Source organism: Talpa occidentalis, unplaced genomic scaffold (genome assembly GCF_014898055.3).
Source record: "Talpa occidentalis isolate TD23 unplaced genomic scaffold, MPIMG_talOcc4v2.1 talOcc4.7, whole genome shotgun sequence".
NCBI lineage: Eukaryota > Metazoa > Chordata > Mammalia > Eulipotyphla > Talpidae > Talpa > Talpa occidentalis.
This window is the reverse complement of record NW_023605083.1, coordinates 74,534,156-74,553,848: the sequence shown is the minus strand read 5'-3', so window position 1 is coordinate 74,553,848 and position 19,693 is coordinate 74,534,156. Positions and strand designations below refer to the sequence as shown.

At 36.1% G+C, this 19,693-nt stretch overlaps 1 protein-coding gene across 8 annotated transcripts in view; it reads right to left on the bottom strand.

Annotated features, from left to right (window-relative positions):
• Positions 1–13,268, bottom strand: part of AOPEP (aminopeptidase O (putative)) — a 405,018-nt gene extending 391,750 nt beyond the window's left edge. For 7 of the 8 annotated variants that reach the window (XM_054689497.1, XM_054689495.1, XM_054689499.1 and 4 more), the window contains exon 1: positions 13,230–13,268. The gene's annotated coding sequence lies outside the window, so the exon portion shown is untranslated. Of the gene's footprint in view, positions 1–4,325; positions 4,412–13,229 lie in introns of those variants that run through there. The other variant, XM_054689496.1, reaches the window with a different exon arrangement.
• Between the last annotated feature and the right edge of the window lie 6,425 nt (positions 13,269–19,693).

Sequence of the window (19,693 nt, the reverse complement as noted above, 5' to 3'; positions counted from 1 at the left end):
TTCGATCCCCGGCCGATGGCAAGGGTCCCACATGGCGCGACATACCTCTCCTGCAGCGCACGCTGCTCCCCTCAGCAGTGTATTTTGTCACTCTGCCTGTTCTGTTCCCAGTTCTGGCTCTGGTGAATTCTCTCACCCTCCCGTGCTTCTGACTGTACCCAGTGCTTGTATAAATAAATAAATAAATCTTAAAAAAAAAAGTGGTTCAATGAAATAGTGGTATATTCTACAGCATAGATGAGGCTTGAAAACATGCCAAATGAAAGGAAGACATATCAAAGGCCACAAAGGATTCCACTTATATGAACTGGTTAGAATAGACAAATCTTCAGTGATAGAAGTAGATTAGTAGTGGTGGTAACTTGGATTATTCTGTTCCTCAACTATTCTGTGTCTTTGCCTTGATTATTCTGTGCCTTGACTATTCTCTGCCTTTCACTCAGAATATGAACAGGGAAAGTTTGAGATAAGGAAATTCTCAGGGCAAAAGTCCTGGCATGAGGATCTATACATGCTGAAAACAGCATGTACTGAAAACAGCAATAGATGTTATCTCTCCCTGATTTCCCAGCCTTGGCTGGGGCCAGCTGGTTATGCATCCCCAAATACTTGTGCATTCCCCACTTGCCTGCTTGCTTCTTTGATTTTTTGTTTGTTTGATTCTAAATAAAAACGAGACTGCCCTTGGCAGCTGGGCTATGCCTTCATGGTGCAATCCCTCTAGGCTTCTCATTGTTCTGCTACTCATGGACTCTGAGTAATCTTTTTACATTCTGTGCCACACATAGTAAGGAGACAAGTGTTAGTGTTACCAGGCACTGGGGAAGGGGAGTGACTGTTGACAGGTACAGGAATTCCTTTTGGTGTGATGAAAATATGCTAAAATTAGCCAGTGGTGATGATTATACAACTCACAGTAGTTAACATACCCAAAACCACTGAACTGTACATATTTAAGGGGTGAATTTTATGGTATATGAATTGTATTTCAAAAAAACTTCAATTTTTTAGAGGGGAAAAAAAAAGAATAGCAAGCCACTGAAACAAAGTTTACCAGTGGTTTTCTCACAAGTGCCCTACAGAAAACAGGAAACCTTACATAATTTGGAACAAAAGACTCAGTAAGAAGATATAAATGATATTAGCAAGGACTAAATGTAAGCTTAGTGTTTCAAAGGTCTCTATTTAAAATAGAGGCACAACTAATTTAATTAGGAATTTGCAGTTAAGGAGTTATTCTACACTAAGTATACATCTTCTTCCAACATGGTATAGCATTTTAAATTTATAATTTATTTTGTCTATTATGATAAAGACCATACATATTTAAACACTTCCCAAACCTCATTCATTTATGTACCACCTTTAGTAATTCTGCCCTCCTCCCACCATTTGCATTATTATTTGCTAAATCTTTCTCTTCAGTCCATTTTATCATTGGCTCACTTTTTATAAGATTCATGAAATCATTGGGTTTGATTTGCTAATTTACATTTTCCCATCATATGTTAAAATAGATGTAACTATTAAAAGTCAAAGATGTTTATATACAACTTTAAATCACCTCATCTACAACTCAAGAAAACACTGATTTTAGGGCCTCCCCGGTGGCGCAGTGGTTGAGCGCTGGGTTGCAAAGCTGCCTGCAGCCTCTGCAGTGCCGGTTCGATCCCCGGCTGCTCCCCAGCCACTGGAGGAGGATCCCACATGGCGCGCAGACCTCTCCTGCCGCCCGCTGCTCCCCTCAGCAGTGTACTTCGGTCCTTCTGCCTGCTCTGCTCCCCGCTCTGGCTCTGGTGAATTCTCTCACCCTCCCGCACTTCTGACTGTACCCAGTGCATGTATAAACAAACAAACAAATAAAATAAATAAATAAAAAAAACATGTCTCTAAAAAAAAAAAAAAAGAAAACACTGATTTTAAAAAAACGCTGATTTTAAAAATCAGCTTAGTTTTATACTTATATCTATGTCTATATTTTAAAAAGAGACAAGGAAATTAAAATGTTCAGAAAACCACTTCTCAGCAAAATTTAGGACTATTTCATAAAATAAGGTCCATGTTCAATGAGAGCAACAAGGCTGGCACTTAAGTATTTGAGGAGAATATCAGAGTGAAAGGTAGAGGAAAATGGTAGGCAGCGGACTCTATGAGGGAAGCAGCTGAAAGAACAGGGGTGCTACACATGCAAAAAAATGAAACACCACTACTTTTCACCATGCGCAAAAATCAACTCAAAATGGATAAAAGAACTGGACATAAGACCTGAAACCATAAAATATATAGAAGAAAATATAGGTAAAACACTACAAGACATACATTGCAATAACATCTTTAAAGACTCATCACCCAAAGCAAAGAAAGGTAAGGAAAAGATAAACACCTGGGATTACATCAAACTGAAAAGCTTCTGCACAGCAAACGAGACATTAACCAAAACAGAGAGACATCCCACTGACTAGGAAAAAATCTTTGCACTCCAGTCAAATGACAGGGACTGATCTCAAAGATATACAAAGAACTCACACCATTCCACAAAAACAAAGTAAACAATCCAGTCAAGAAATGGGCAGAAGAACTTAAAAGACACTTCTCCAAAGAGGAAATGCAAATGGCCAACAGGTATATGAAAAAATGTTCAACATCTCTTATAATCAGGGAAATGCAAATCAAAACCACATAAGATATCACCATACACCAGTAAGAATGGCACATATCAAAAAAAAAAAAAAAAAAGAACTAGCAACAACAAATGCTGTTGAGGATATGGTGGAAAAGGAACTCTCCTACATTGCTGGTGGGAGTGCACACTGGTCCAACTACTATGGAAAGCTGTCTGGAGGATCCTCAGTCTACTAAAAATGGAGCTACCATATGACCCGGCAATTACACTACTAGGGATCTACCTAAAGGGCACAAAAACAGTGATTCAAAAGAACATCTGTACACCTATGTTTATTGCAGCACTATTTACAATAGGTAAAACCTGGAAACAACCCAAATGCCCAAAAGTAGATGACTGGATCAAGAAGCTGTGGTACATGTACACAATGGAATATTACTCAGCAATCAAAAAAGATAAACTCATGCCATCTGCAGCAACGTGGATGGAACTAGAAGGAATTATGCTCAGTGAAGTAAGCCAGAAGGTAAAAGAAAAATATCAGATGGTTTCACTTAAAGCAGGAATATAGGGGAACCAAATAAGACATCAGTGTAAAAAAAATAATAACAATACAAAACACAACAAAGCAAAAATGGACACTTATAAATCAGAGACATACTGCAGGAGAGGAGGAGGAAGAGGGATGAGAGGGAGGGAGAGAGAAGCACAGGGGACGGAGGTGATGAACAGGTGCATTGGTGAAGGAAATTCTATGGGGACTCTATGTAATTATAGAATTACAATATTTTAAAGGCTAATTGATTATGTTTTATACTATCAAAGTGGTCTTCACTCACAGAATTTTATCCTAAGCGTCTCTGTGCAATTTCCCAAAAATATAAAAGATTCAGGTAGCTTCATTTAGCAATTAAGATTCAATCTGTGCATATTCTCAAACTCAAGAAAACATTTCTATCTCAGAATCCCCAAAGATAAAATTATAATTGGATAAATCTCTACTCTTTTCCAAGATCTAGCACAGTGTTTCTCAAGGTGTGATCTGAAGATCACAAGCACTAATCAATTGAGCAGGTCACGCACTCTTAAAAGCAGATTCTTGGACACTACATCAGATTTACTAAATCATACCTAGGGACTAATAATCCATATTTAGATAAGATGTTCAGGTAGCTCTTATGTACCCTAATGCTTCGGAACCATTTGAGTTAAGTGAAATGACTCTTGCTATCCAAAGCCCTCAAAGGAGGATTCTCATGGGTTATTGAATATATAAAGTACAAAAAAGATCATCAAAGGATAAATATTTAAAATTAAAAAGGAGGCAAGGTAAAAACTCTCTTTTATCTAGACTGTGGTGTGAAATGCAACCATGAGCTTAGGGTATTCACCCACAAAAAGTGTTACCTGTTGGGCCTCCCCTGGTGGCGCAGGTGGTTGAGCGCAGCACTGTAAGGCTATCCACCGCCTCTGCAGCACTGGTTCAATCTCGGCCTGCTGGCGAGGGCCCCACATGGCCTAACAGACCTCTCCTGTCTCACCCGCTGCTCCCCTCCTCAACAGTGTGTTTCAGTCAGTCTGCCTGTTCTGTTCCCCGCTCTGTCTCTGGTGAATCCTCTCACCCTCCTGTGAATCTGGCCTGTACCCTGGTTCTTGTGTAAATAAATAAATAAAAATCCTAAAAAAAAAAAAAAAGTGTTACCTGTTACTGGTACTTTTAGTGAAGACACTAGTACCTTTTCTGTGCTTCACTTGAAATACAATAACTCCGTAAGAGAAACGCCATCCCTGCAAGAAGATTAAAGGTTGTTCTTTTTTTTCTCAGCATTTTGTCTTTGCCACCACAAGTAGCCAAGTGGTTCTAAATCACTTCGAATTGCCTGGGCCAGGGATTTTCAAACTTGATGTGTAGTGAGAATAACTTGAAGATCTTGTTAAAACATAGACTACCAGGCCCCCCAAATTTGCATTTCTAACAAATTCCAGGTGATACTGCTGTTGCTGCTTGAGAAACTAGAGTCTCAGAACCATCAGCTTAATCCAATTCTCATCTCCTGACCAGCACTATTTAGTATTCACTGTGGAGTTCAATGATACTAAAAAATGGCTCCTACTGACATTACCACTAACTAACCACTAGCGGTAAGGCTTCTTACAGGAATCTTGTTGTTTAGTATCTTCAGGAACTTCCCATAATTCAAAACTTGTAGTATAAATGGTAAGTTTGTCTCCTCTTGGCAATTCGGGGGATATTGCTATCCCTCCCCCAATTCTTGTCCTCCACCTGACCCTACAGTCCCCTTTCCTACCCTGCATTGACAGTCTTTCTGTCCTCTACAGGAAGCTATACTTCCTTCAGCAGGAAAGGTGTAGGAAGGGCAAGAGGTCCCTCTGTTCCTGTCTCAGTGTAGTTCCTGTCTACATTTCCTTTAGCAGGAAATCAAGATAGACACCCTCCATTTAGCAACTTATTTGGTGGTTGTCACAAGGCTACCTTTGGACAGATGAACTCAGCAAACAGTACTGCATCTAAAGGCAAAATCAGGTCAAGTATCACTCAAAGTTTCCCTAAAAATATTAGAAACATTCAGATCTCATTTTTACATTCTAGTCTTTTGTAGGAACAAAAGGTTTCTCTATTTGTAGGAACACAGGTTTCTCTATTTAGAGGTAGATGCAGAATTTACACACTACAAATGGGTGCCGCCTTCTCTCTAAAAGGCTTTCAAATTCATCTTTATAGAGATATAAAATGTACTCCCAGCATTAGATGTTGGTGGTGAATTGGATATGTGTTCAGTTCATCCTTCTTAAGAAAAGCGATTTCAACTAATTCCTGGAGATTGAGAAACATTTGGGAGCAAGATAAGAAAATGCATTTGATTTAGCTTAAATATCATTAGAAGACCTTTACGTACTCAGATATTTTTGAAATCTGATCATTTAACTGACAATTGGGAAATATGTTAAAGTTAAGTAGGATATTTAAAAATTCAGGTTTTTTTTGCCTTTGAAACATTGATAATGCTTGAAGAAAAAAAGTAAACCTAGAGAATGAATATAGGACTATACTAAAATGGAAAGAACCTAAGGATATTTTTAAAGTATTGGCCATAAGCTAGTTAAATATTATAAATACTGCATAACATTTACAATTTACCATAGTATAAAAAAATATTATTTCTTTAAAGCATAGTAAGAAAATTATTAAACACAACATATACTATATGTGTCAGAACCAGAAACACTTTCTTTATTAGTAAAGATATTAAGCCATATTCTGAATAAAAAATATTTACTATAAACAACAGTTGAAGTCCATGGGCTCTGCTGTGACCATCAAAGAATCTTATACCTGTCCAGCACTGTAGCACTGACACAAAAATCATTCAGTTTCATCAGTCACTAAAGGCAACCAATGGGATGCTGTTGCTTCTTAAAGTACAATAATTTGAAAACGTTTTGCATCTGGCATGCTTTGGGTTCAGTATTCTATACTCACCATGAATGTTCATATTCATGATAAAGAGAGAGCAACCCATTTCTCCTTTAAGGTGCTAGATTCTGAACACCAAGGTCTTTATGAAATACTGGTCACCATTTGTTGAGATAGTAAATTAATCTTTCTCATAGAAATCCTTATAATTAAATATGGAAATAAGGTCATACAGTAACATTAGTAATGACCAATGGGGGATTTAGCAATCATAGGCTATTCCTTGAGAAAAGCCACTTTTTATACTATATCAAATTGATCAGCATCTATGAAAAACACCTGAGTGAGAATTAAGTAAAACTATCAAGGCATCTACTTACATCTCATTTTGCAAGACAACACCTGTAATAACAAAATCTAGATCACTTTTTATCTGTGGATAATTTTCTTTTTATTTGCTGCCTTGTAAGAGAGGTAGGGAGTTGACGCCCAAATGCAAAAGAAACAGCCTGAAATTAGGTGACAGTACAGAACCAGGCCACTTTGAAAAGTAGTATAATCAGAGGTAAAGAACCACAAAATCAGATCAAGAACCTATTGAAAAAGAAACAACAAAAACTATTCACTTAAAAAGTACTACAAAAAGCAAGCTGGATAATTTCTAAGACTTTTGAAACACTGCAAGAGGGAGGCACAAGTTAAGGGAATTGACAATGTCAGAAATAGCTGAGAAAGAAATAACAGATGAGTGAGGAGAGAACATTCAGAAAGTCTTAGTTCTGGTTTCAATTTAGAAACTCTTAGGCTACACACAATAGTTTTTCCAATTATTTCTATAACTTAGGCTTATTTGCTTTTTCTTCCAAAATTACCTACTCAATGCCAACAACTTTTGCTTGAATGCCACTCAGCAAACCAATGATACATTCCTGACATTTTCATTACCTAGAACAGCTTCACCTCTGAAATATTTAATTTTCATACTCTAATCTAGAACATACCCTCTATTCTCCCTACTCTCTCTCTTGTTTACTTGCCAATGATTTTTACTTGTTTTGTTGAGATTCCAGTTCTTTGGCTTTTGGATTTTCTCCAATTGATCTGCTTCTTCTGATTCCGGATAGTGGCTCCAATTGGGGATAATTTTGTCCCTCAGAGGACAACTGGCAATTTCTGGAGATATTTTTGGTTGTCAAAACTAGAGAGGCAAGCTATTGGTATCCAGTAGATAAAGCCATGATGCTGAACATCCTACAGTACTCAGGACTGCACGCATAACAGAGAATTATAAATGTTTCCAAAGTTGAGAAGAGTCACTTGCTCTGTGGCCTTCTCTGGACAAAGTGGTCCATTTCTTCTATCAATCCCTGAGCATTTTAACCTCAGTTTTTGTGCCTTTTCATCCTTTGACACACCTGTTCTAATCTAAGCCTGCACTGAATCATCTAAAGTGTCTATTCTAAACTCAGAGAGCTGAGCTCAACAAAAGCTAAATACAGTAGTCTCACATTATTTGAAATTTCACTTTCCCTAGTTTCCATTGCCCATAGTCAACTGCACCTGAAAATTTGTATATAAGATTTTTCACATAACTTCTATTATAATATATTGCTATAACTGTTCTATTTTATTATCAGTTGTCATTAATCTCTTACTGTGACTAATTTAAAAATCAAATTATATCAAAGGTATATATGTATTAGTAAAAAACATAGTTTATATAGGTCCCATATGATTCATGGTGTCAGGCATTCACTAGGGTGGTTGCCCAGCAGATAAGGGGGGCTACCATAAATATGTACATACATAAATATTACACAGCCATGAAAATAGCTGACACTACATATTCACACTGCCAACCTCAGTAGGATCCTCAGCACCAGGAAGGCAACCTTCTGTGTCTGTCTCTAGTTAAACTCCAGTCCTTTCCCCTCAGTTACCATTCTAAATTTCTACCTCTCTCCTCAATCCATATCCTCACCTCAATATTAACAAATTTCCCTGTTCCACTTAAGAAATTTTGCCATCATCAAAAAAAACAAAAAAAACAAAAAACACCTTTCAATTATTACTTTCCTACACTATAAACTTCTTTACATCTTACCCCTATACCTTTCTCCACATCTCTCCCAGGAGAGTGGAAGAACTGTCCCTCTTTGATCATGACTTGTGATCTGGATACTGTCTCTCACTACCCTCGTCTGGATCTTGCTTCATTATTCACCCAGCTCCCTAAATTCTCTCTACCTCAATTTCTTCCTCTTTCCCAACTCTTTCCACCCCAGGAATAAGTGAATGTTCCAATCTCTTCACAGGGGGAAGAAACCCCCAAAACCCTCCTTAATTCTATATTCTAAGTCTCTCACTCTCACAATCAAATCCTTAAAATAGCCTATCCTATCAATTTAATCTAAGTATCCCTGGGACTCAACATAGTTCATTTTCTTTGCAACCTAACTCAGGTCATTATCTCTCATCCAGAACATATTACAACTAGAATGCTAATTAAGTACATATGGTAAAAAAAAACTTGAGAGTTCCTTCTTATATATAAGCACATCAAAACTCAATGAGGTGTGATTCAAAAGCAAAAAAGTATTCTTCTTTAAAAAATTACTGTAATATTATATATAAGCAAGTTATTTAATCACCCTAGGTTTCAGATTACCAGCAGTAGTTGGTAATGAAAAGTGAGAGATATACCTAAGGACCTTTTGAACACTTAACATTCATTCTATCGTTCCACGTCAACTAGACATAGATAGCTCACATCTCCAAATATGCACCATACTTGCTATATTCAAGACGTTACTGGTGCCAAAAGAAACAGGCTGATGTGTCTACTTTGCAGCCAAAATACATCAAGCATATGCTAATTTCCACCTGTTTCAAAAACCAAAGCCACAACTGCAAGTGTTAAAGAAATAAAATGTAAGCAAAAGAAAAACTTAAGAAAAATTATAATGAAATTGATTATGTATATAAAAATGCTATTTCAAGATAATTTCTTCAGGAATCAAGCAACACAGAACAATGAGTTCCCAACAAAATGATTACACTGTAAACCATTCTGACAGTCAATAACAGCATGAACAAAATTTTCTCTATATCCACAGAAGAGCTGAGTGGGCATTGTACAATAGTAAAAGTAACACACCAACACAATATATATGCAATATGACATCATTAAAAGTTTCAGCATCTGTTTGCAAAGACAAGGCTCTCAAAGAAAGATAATATGAGCTAAGCTGTGAAAATGCATTCTGAATCTATTAAAATGTTATCACCACAACCAAATGAGCAGCACCTGTTAACCTGTTGGGTTCAGTTGCTCTTCCATTGCCTACTAAGCTCAAAAGTAATGCTCTGTTTTAAAGAGTGAATAAAAGGAGTGTATAGTGGAACAGTGTGGTAGGCAAAACAATTTCCACTGCAAAGTCGATATTAACATGTCAACTCATAATTTAGGATAAATCAACTCCGGAGTTACACATCCTGAGTTCAAATTCCAATTTCACCACCTCTCAGCTTTGTAATTTTAACAATTCATAGAATTTCTCAGTGCCTCAGTTTCTACATCTGTAAAACAGATCAGTTGTAGTATCTAGTAGTTTTTCATAGGTAGGTACTTTATAGATAAAGATAGCATTTTATAGTTAAAATGCTTGCTACAATGCCTGGCATACTGTAAACACCACATATATACTAGGTTATTATTTTTATTATTTTCTTTACTCACTTTAATTAAATATTAGATGAAAAAAGTAACACTCTAATGTAAGTCCAGGTCCAGTTTAACATTTTTTATCAGTTATTTTGTCCATAGTTCAATAACCATGTTATGTTAGTTGCTAATCACCAAATCAAATCAAATCACCAAATACTAAGTTCACAGTCAAATCAAATCACCAAATACTAAGTTCATATCATATAAAATGAAAAGTCTAAAAAAACTTAATTTGATACACACCAGAGTTCAGTATATGGTATATACATACAATAAAATATTATTGGTCATAAAAAGTCATGAAATTCTGATACAAAGAATAAATAATATATGATTCCACCTATATGAGGTATTTAAATAGGCAAAATCCATAGAAAAAGAGAGTAGAATAAAGATTACTGGGGTTTAGGGTAGAGTGGGGGTATGGCTCAGGGAATGGGAAGTTAGTGTGTAATGGGTACAGAGTTTCTATTTAGGATGATAAAGACATTCTGGAAGTGTACAATGGTGATAAGCAAACATTGCAAATGTGCTTAAGGCGAATGAATTGTAAACTTAAAATGGTTAATAGTAAACTTTATGTTATGTATAGTTTACCACAATAAAAAAAAATCTTTAAAAAATATAGCCTATGTTTTCAAGAGGAAATTTAAGATGAGTGTCAAAAATAAAGTATGGATCACTTATTCTCAAGTTCGAACTATGGACACCAACTAAAAGTTGGTATTGAAAATGGGCACATATCAGTTTGTTGGGTTTTTTCTCTCCTTGAAGAAGGAAAGAAAACTACACTGAGGAGATACCTTTATGTGTGGCCAGTGCACAGTGGTGGTTTTATAAGGAGATTCTTATCCATATCAAATCATGATAATATGAGTGCAATATTATACTGGCCCATAAATGGGCATGTAATCAACTGATATTCAATTCAAAAGTAGAGAAGCTTCCCATGTAATGGTAAGCCATAGTTTAAAACACTGGAATATCTTCCAAATTCAAAACAAAAATTAAATCCATTGCTTTGATACATATAATAAAGTGAAATATTTGAAATCTCCACTCGAAACACCCCAAGAAAAAGGCATATTGCATTACAAGACATAATGAAAATGAATTTAATAAATTAACATTTTCCCAAAATGGCTTATATTAAGGGATTCAAGCTGGGATAATTTAATTCTCTAGTAAACTCATAAATACCATATATCAAATATCATTCAAGGAATAACAAAGAATTTTCAAAGAACTAAAATGTAATTTTCAAAGAACCTAAGGCCAAAACCAGACAAAAAATATTAAGAAACACTTATATGACTCTTATAATATGCCTGGTTTACTCTAAGTTTTTATGTATATTAATTCATTTTACCCTCACAACAAACTTCTGAGAAAAGTTCTCTTAGAATTCCCATTTCACAAATGAGAAAACTAAGGTGCAGAAGGGTCAACACTCAAGCCCAGGTTCATTGTGCTGCTAGGAAATGGCAGAATGGCAGAACTTGGTTCTGAATCCTGGAAATGTCCTGACCCTTCTTTTAATCACTATATTTTACTGTCCCTTGATGACATTAAGGAATGGACTACAAAAAATACAGGCAAACCCAAAATGGAAAGCAATCTGGAGGTCAAATATAATAAAAGTTCTGAGGAAATCAACATATTAAAACACAACAAAAATTAATTATATTCAAAATGATTGCTCTGAGACATAAGGGAACCTTAAGATCTGTTCAGTAGATTTGGTGTTTAAGAAAGGAAGGAATTTTTTAGTACCTTAAAAAAAATTCCACCCAAAACAATCAAGATGATTTTCATTTTTAAAGGGGTAAAACTCAACTATCCAAAATTACTCATTCCCCAAGGGCTCCAAACATAAGGGTTATACTGAGCAATCTTATTTGCCATTTATCTCATTCTTAAGAAATGATGATAATGAGTATGTATGTGTCTGTGTGTGTGTAGGGTGATGATAAATTAAGCTTTCTGGGTGTTTTAATTCCAGATTTATACAAGAACTTAATACTAAAAGTATTAGTGTCAAATCATTTGAATAGATGAGTAAAGAAACTCATAGAATTGTTTGTGACAATAGTAAATGGCCTAGAATTTACTAATGGTAATTTAAAAAAAAAGAAGAAATACAGACTTTGAAGTCATCCACAGACCTAAACTTAAATCCTAGCTCTGCTATTTAGTTACTGTGAATTTTTGGCAAGTTAGTTTCACATAACTGAGTCTCAGTTTCCTCCTCTGTAAATTAGGGATAATAATTCCTAACTCACAAGGTTGTTGTATGAGTTAAGATGAAAACACAAGCAATAGTTGAACACAGACAGGGGATGTGGCAGAGAATCAACAATGAGCAACTACTATTATTCCATAAACTTATTCTATTTTGTCCCCCAAAGATTCTAAGAACCTAATCTTACCAATCTAATTGACAAGGTCATTTATAGGGTACTAAAAAATGAAACACACGAGGGCCTCCCCTGGTGGCTCAGCGGTTGAGAGCTGGGATGTGAAGCTGCCCGCAGCCTCTGCAGCCCTGGTTCGTTCCCCCACCGCCGGCGAGGGTCCCACAAAAAAAAAAAAAAAAAAAAAAAAAACCCGCACAAAAAATACAAAATGAAACCACGAATAAGATGAAAGATTTCTTAATCCTATTTCTCCTCTCATATCTATTCTGGTTGGCTTTGTAATGACTTGTATTCCTACATCAGATTAATCCCAGCGCTAATTTATTTTGATAGCTATCTTTGCAAGATACAAAGGATCATTGCTCGAGTCTAAAAGAAATCCAGGGTCAAGGAGCATTATCATGAAATTCCGTAACTGTTCCATCTCAACACTGACTGGGTGCATGTGGATCATTTCTTATGACAACTGATTCTCACATTACAGCAACAATCCCTTAATGCCTCCCCCCACACCCCTGAGGCGTTAATGAGCAAAACTCCAGACTGACAGAGAACAAAATTCAAAATTTGGTGCTCTCAGTAAGGATTCTCCAGGTAGAGGAGGTGCATGGGTTTCACTGCTCTCGAAAATGAACAGAATCTGTAAGTATTCTGTCTCTTTAAACAAGATTAGGGCTGGGAGCAAAGGGGAGGGTAAAGAGGGCTGGGAGGCAGGCGAGAAAGGAGGCGGCAACTCCAAGCTGAGGAAGGGTCGGTGGACCAAGGAGAGGAAAGTCACCGCCCATTGCCAGCCCAAGAACGCCGGCGGAGAGAAGTGGCCGCTTAGTCCGGTCCCCCGGACTGATGGGTTCAGTCCCCGGATTCCGGGAGGACTGACAAGGACAAGCGTTCTCCGCGGTCCTGGCTAAGGTTAAGGGTAGGAAAGGGCGCCCGATCGCCTTGAGAACGCGGATGTTACAGTCCCCGCCGCCATCCCGACGCTAGAGAAGAGGAAGGCAGCGACCCAAACAGGAGCTCACTGGTTACCTGTCTCAGCCGCCGGGCCACCGGTCTCCACTTCCGCAGACTCGGGGTTACCACTGGCGACCTGGGCACGTGCCAGGCGACGTCATCCACGCGCGCCCTGACCGCAGTCCGCCTGGCCCGCCCCTGGAGGAGGAAGAGGAAGAGGAGCAGGAGGGGAGGTCTGCGCAGGCGCAGAGTTGCCAGGCCCTGGGAAACCGCGGAGAGCTTGTCTGCTTTGGGCAGCTGTAGGATTATCGAGTTACCCCCACTAAAAATAATTCTAAATTGCTAAATCTGACGAGTTTAAGAAAAAATTTGATATTTAAATACAGAAGCACACGTTTCATTTCTATTTTACTCGTTTCAGCTGTGATTGTTGACATATTCCACTACATTAAAATCCTACTGAAAATAGAATTTTAAAACTTTGAAGTCAAGAACAGTGATTCTAATATTAACAAGTCATTATAAAGTTGGTTTCCATTCTCTTTTTGATTATTCAGTGTAAAAATTAACTCAGAAAACTGGAAACGTATGCATTTAAAACTGTATATGACAATTGCAACAGAAGCCAAACAACTGGATATGAAGTATCTTGTTTTTGTGAGTCACTCACAATACCAATCGTGGTCATGCTTCAGCTGACACTTTACATTGTTTTATTTGTACTCATAAGAATAAAATCCCATTCATTCCTTCATATTTCTACCTGTTTTTCATGACTGTGCAGGAAAAGTTAGGTTTTACAAAGTAAATTGTTATGAAAAATATAATTAAATACTTCACTTAAGTAACTGCTTTATAAGATAAAGCTTTCAGGAGTACAGTCATATAATCAACATCTGTATATACTATATTATATTCACCAGTAGAATTTTCATTTCCTCCATCACCATATAGTTGACCGCTTTTACATAATTAACCCACTCACCCCTCACTCCTTTCCCTTCTGGTAACAACTATTTTATTCTCACTGTTTGAAAGCTTGTTTTTGTTTTGTTTCATTTGTTCATTTTGTTTCTTTGCCACAATTGAGTGAAACAGGGTGTTTATTTTTCTCCATCCAGTTTATAGTACTTAGCATAACACTCTCTCCGTCCACCTATGGTGTTACAAATAGCAGAATTTCACATATATATGCAAGTATATTTGCATATCTGTGTGCGTGTGTGTGCGTGTGCGTGTGCGTGTGTGTGTGTGTGTGTGTGTGTGTACACACAGAGAGCGCACTGAGGAGTATCCCAAATTAGTTCTTAGCGAAACAGATTCTGGTTAGGTAGACAGCTTCCAGCGTATTAGCTTATTGTGTGTTAATCTTTAGCAACTACCTCCGACTCCTGTATTCAACAGATAGAGGCTCCCTAGCAAGCTAACCATTTCAGGGGTACCTATTCAGATGCTCCTTCCTATTACTGCAGGGAAGTTTCCTGCTTTCCTATCGCTATATAAACTCTCTAAAACTCACTTTTTGTGGCCGGTGTCTCCAAGTTTAGTAGCAGGAGACAAGAACTCCCCAAAAACGATGCATCATTATGTTGTCTCCAACTTTTGCTTATTATGCTGCGATCAACATGGAAGGGCATATATCTCTTCAAAGTAGTGTTTTTATGGTCTTTGGGTAAATATCCAGCAGTGGGATAGCTGAATCATATAGTACTTGTGTTCTTGGTTTTTAGAGAATGTCACCATGCTGCTTTCCATAATGGTAGCACAAACTTACATTCCCAATAATGTATAAAAGTTCCCTTCTATTCTTTCCTTGCCAAAACTTGTTTCTTATCTTTTGAGTAATAGCCATTCTTATGGGTGTGAAGTGGTACATTGTTGGTTTTGATTTATAGCTTCCTAATAAGAGATGATGAAAACCTTATCATATTTCTGTTGGTCATCTATGTCTCCTGTCTATTCAGATCTTCTGCCCATTTTTAATTGGATTATTTGCTATTTTGCTGTTGAGCTTGATGAGTTCTTTATATATTTTGAGTATTAACCCCTTGTCTGATGTATGAGTTGCAAATACATCCCATTCAGTAGGTTATCTTTTCATTTTGAAGATACTTCTTCATCCAATCATCTGCCAATGGGCATAGGTTGTTTTCAATTCTTGGCTATTGTGAGTAATGCTGCAGTGAACAAGGGGGTTCATGTAACTCTTAGAATTATTCTTTCATATACTTTGGATAAATACCTAGAGTAAGATAACTGACTCTTATGGGATTTCTATTTTTAAGTTTTTGAAGAATCTGTCTATTGTTTTCCATATTGGATGCACCAGTTTACACTCACATACAGTGTATAGGGTTTACCTTTCCTCCACATCCTCATCAACACACATACTCACAGTTTGTGAGGTGATAGCATAGTGCTGTTTTGATTTGTATTTCCCCAATAATACGAGATAATTAACATCTTTTCTTGTGGCTATTGACCATCTGTATGTCTCTTTTGGAGAAGTGTCTATTCAAATCCTCTGCCCACTCTTGGTTGTTTATTGTTGTTGAGTTTTGTAAGTTGTTTTTTAATGTATTTTGGATATTAACCCTTTGTCAGATGTATGATTACCAATATCTTCTCCCATTCAAAATAGAATGCCTTTTTGTTTTGACAATAGGTTATTTTGCTGTTCAGAAGCTCTTTAGTTTGATGTAGTCCAATTTGTTTATTTTTGCTTTTGTTTCCCTTCCATTGGTATAGAATACTCAAAGACACCTATAAGACTTATGGCAAGGAGATATCACCCATAATTCCTTCTCTGAATTTTATGGATTCAGGTATTTCATTCAGGGTTTATTTCACTTGAATTGTTTTCTTTTTGTATTGTCTTAGTGACCTAAGTTTTATCCTTTCACAAGTAGTTATTCAGTTTTTCCAATGCAGTTGAAAAGAATTTCCTTGCTCCATTTTATTCCCTTAACTCCTTTGTCATAAATTAGTTTCTGTATATGTGTAGGCTTTATATGGGCTCTCTCTATTCTGTTCTACTTATATGTGTATCAGTTTTTTATTTTAATATTATGTGTTTTGATTACAATAACTTTATTGTATAATTTTAAGTCAGGAAGCATAATACCTCCATTTCTGCTCATTTTTCTCAGGATGAGTTTGGCTATTTGTAGTCTTTTGTAGCTCCAAGTACTTTTATGTTCTTTTATTGTAGTTCTGTCAAGACTGCTATTGAAATTTGCATGAGGATTCTATCAATTGCTTTAGGTAATACAGCCATTTTAATGAAGTTAATTCTTCTAGTCCATGAGCATGGAATAGCTTTTCATTTCTTTGTGTCTTCTTCCATTTCTTTCATCAAAATGTTATAGTTTTCATTGCACTTCTTTGGTTAAATATATTCCTATTATATGTGGGATTATTTTCCCGACTTTCTCTAATATTTTTTTATTTGCAGAAGTATCAGATTTTGTTTATTGATTTTGTAGCTAACCACTTTGCTGTATTTGTTTATGATTTATATAGTTGTGGTTTTTTTTAACCAGTGTCTTTGGGATTGTCTATGTATATTATTACTTCATATGCAAACAGTAATAGTTTTACTTCATTATTTCCTTTACTTATCCAGTTGTTCTGTCTAAGACTTCCAATACTATGTTAAATAATAGTGGTGGGAGTGATCATCCTTGTCTTGTTCTTGATCTTAGAGGGAACACTTTCAATTATTCACAAGTGAGGATGATGTTGGCTTTGTTCCCTTTATACCCATTTTGTTGAGAGTTTGTATCATAAATGAATGTTGAATCTTGTTTAATTATTTTTTTCTGAGTCTATTGAGTTGATCATATAGGTTTTGTTCTTCTCTTGTTAAAATGGTGTATCATGTTAATTGTCCTGTGTATTAAACCATACTTGCATCCCTCGTATAAACCACAGTTGATCATGGTGTTTGATTCTCTAAACATATTATAAGATATGACTTGCTAAGGTTTTGTTAAGGATTTTTCCTTCTATGTTCACCAAAGGTATTATTGTTGTGTGGTTTTCTTTTTTTTCTGATGTTCTTGTTTGGCTTTGGAATCAGGGTAACATTGACCTCATAAAATAGTTAGGAAGATTTCCATCCTCTTCAAAAGCTAATAAAGTATTGTACACTGGAAATTTGCTAAGAGTGTAGATATTAAGCTTTCTTTCCTCCTCCACACCCAAAGTAACTATATGAGGTGATGGTTTTAGTAATCATTTCACAAAATAAATGTTGTATAATACAGTTATATACAATGAAGTATTCACAATTTTTGTTTATCAAACATACCTTAATAAAGCTGGAAAATGTATTAGATATGGTCATATAATAGTATACTATATAGCCACTTCAAGTGTAAAACAAAACAAAAACCCCACTCAACCTTTCCACTGGAATACTTCTTATCAAGGTCACCTTAGTCTCTGCATAATTAAATTCAATGGCAATTTCTCAGTAATTTTAAGTTCCCCTCCTTTTTTGCACATGCATTGCTCCATACCTTTACCAGGACTTTAGCCATGCTGTTTCTTCTGCCGGTAGATCCTCTCTTTTGCTTCAAATAGTTCACTTCTATTTTTTCCTCACCAATCTCCCTTTTACAATCTTTTCTCCTTCTTCCCTCCTTCCTCCCTCTCAAAAAAAAAAAGATGTCACCAAAAGCTATTAGAAACAAAAATACAAGTGGCAGTTCACAAAATCAACATAGAAAAATCTGTCATGATTTTTGTACAATGCATGAGAGGAAAAAAAAATTAAGGAAATAATTCCATTCTCAACCACTTTTAACAGAATCAAATACCTAGTAAGTAACCTAACCAAGATGAAGGAATTATACAATGAAAAGTACAACACATTATTAAAGCATATAGGAGATGACATAAGGAGAAAGAAAAACATTCCATACTCTTACATGTTATACATGACATAAGGAGATAGAAAAACTTTCCATACTCTTGCAGGGGAACATCAGTATAATCAAAATGACTATCCTATCTAAAGCAATATATAAAATTAACACAATCTCCAATAAAATTCTGACAATATTCTCCAAAGAAATTGAAAAAAAAATTAAAATTCATATGAAATGATAAAAGGCCTCAAATAGCAAAAAATATGAGCAAAAAGGAGAGAAATGGAAGAATCATGTTACCTGACCTAAAACCCCACTATAAAGCAACAGTAATTAAAACAACTGGTGTTGGGAGAAAAATCAACAAGACAGAAAATAAATAAAGACATAATTGCCCTATTGGGATTCCTTGTGTGTCTTTTTCTTGTCTTATTGCTCTGGCTAGGACTTCCAGTATTATATTGAAAAGCAGTGGTGAGAGTGGACATCCTTGTCTTGTTCCAGATCTTAATGGAATTGCTTTCAGCTTTTCGCCATTGAGAATGATACTGGCTGTTGGCTTGTCATAGATGGCCTTTATGATGTTGAGGTATGTTCCTTGTATCCCAAGAATTTCAAGGGCTTTAATCATGAATGGGTGTTGCCCTTTGTTGAAAGCTTTCTCAGCATCTATTGATATTATCATATGGTTTTTATATTTCTTTTTGTTGATGTGTTGGATAACGTTGATTGATTTTCGGATGTTGAACAATCCTTGTGTCCCTGGAATGAATCCTACTTGGGTCGTGGTGAATTATCTTATGGATACATTGTTGGATTCTGATAGCTAAAATTTTATTGAGGATTTTTGCATCCGTGTTCATTAGAGAGATTGGCCTGTAATTTTCTTTTTTTGTGTTGTCCTTGTTCGGTTTTGGTATTAGCGTAATGTTGGCTTCATAGAACGTGTTTGGTATTATCCCTTCCTTTTCAATTTTTTGGAAGAGTTTGTGAAAGATAGGCACTAATTCATTTCTGAATGTTTGGTAGAATTCATTTGTAAATCCATCAGGTCTTAGGCTTTTGTTTTGGGGGAGGTTTTTGATTACCATTTCAATTTCACTGTTTGTAATTGGTCTATTTAGGTGTTCTGTTTCATCTTTATCTAGCTTTGTGTGATTGTAGAGTTGTAGGAATTTGTCCATCTCTAGATTGTTGAACTTGTTTCCATATAACTGTTCATAGTAGTTAATGATTATTCTTTTGATGTCTGCTGTGTCCGTTGTGATTTCTCCTCTTTCATTTATGATCCTCTTTATTTGTGCTTTTTCCCTTTTTTCCTTTGTGAGCCTGGCTAGGGGTTTGTCTATTTTATTTATTTTTTCGAAGAAGCAGCTCTTGGTTTCATTGATCTTTTGGATTGTTTTCTTAGTTTCAATTTCATTTATTTCTGCTTTGTTTTTTATTATTTCTTTTCTTCTACTGGTTTTGTGGGGTTTTTTGTTGTTCTTTTTCTAGATCTTTGAGCTTCGAGATTTGGTTGTTTCTTTGAGTTCTTTCTTGTTTCTTGATGTGAGCCTCTATTGCTATATATTTTCCTCTTATTACTGCTTTTGCTGCATCCCATTGTTTTAGGAAATTGGTGTCCTCTTTGTCATTCAATTCAAAGAATTTTTTAATTTCTTC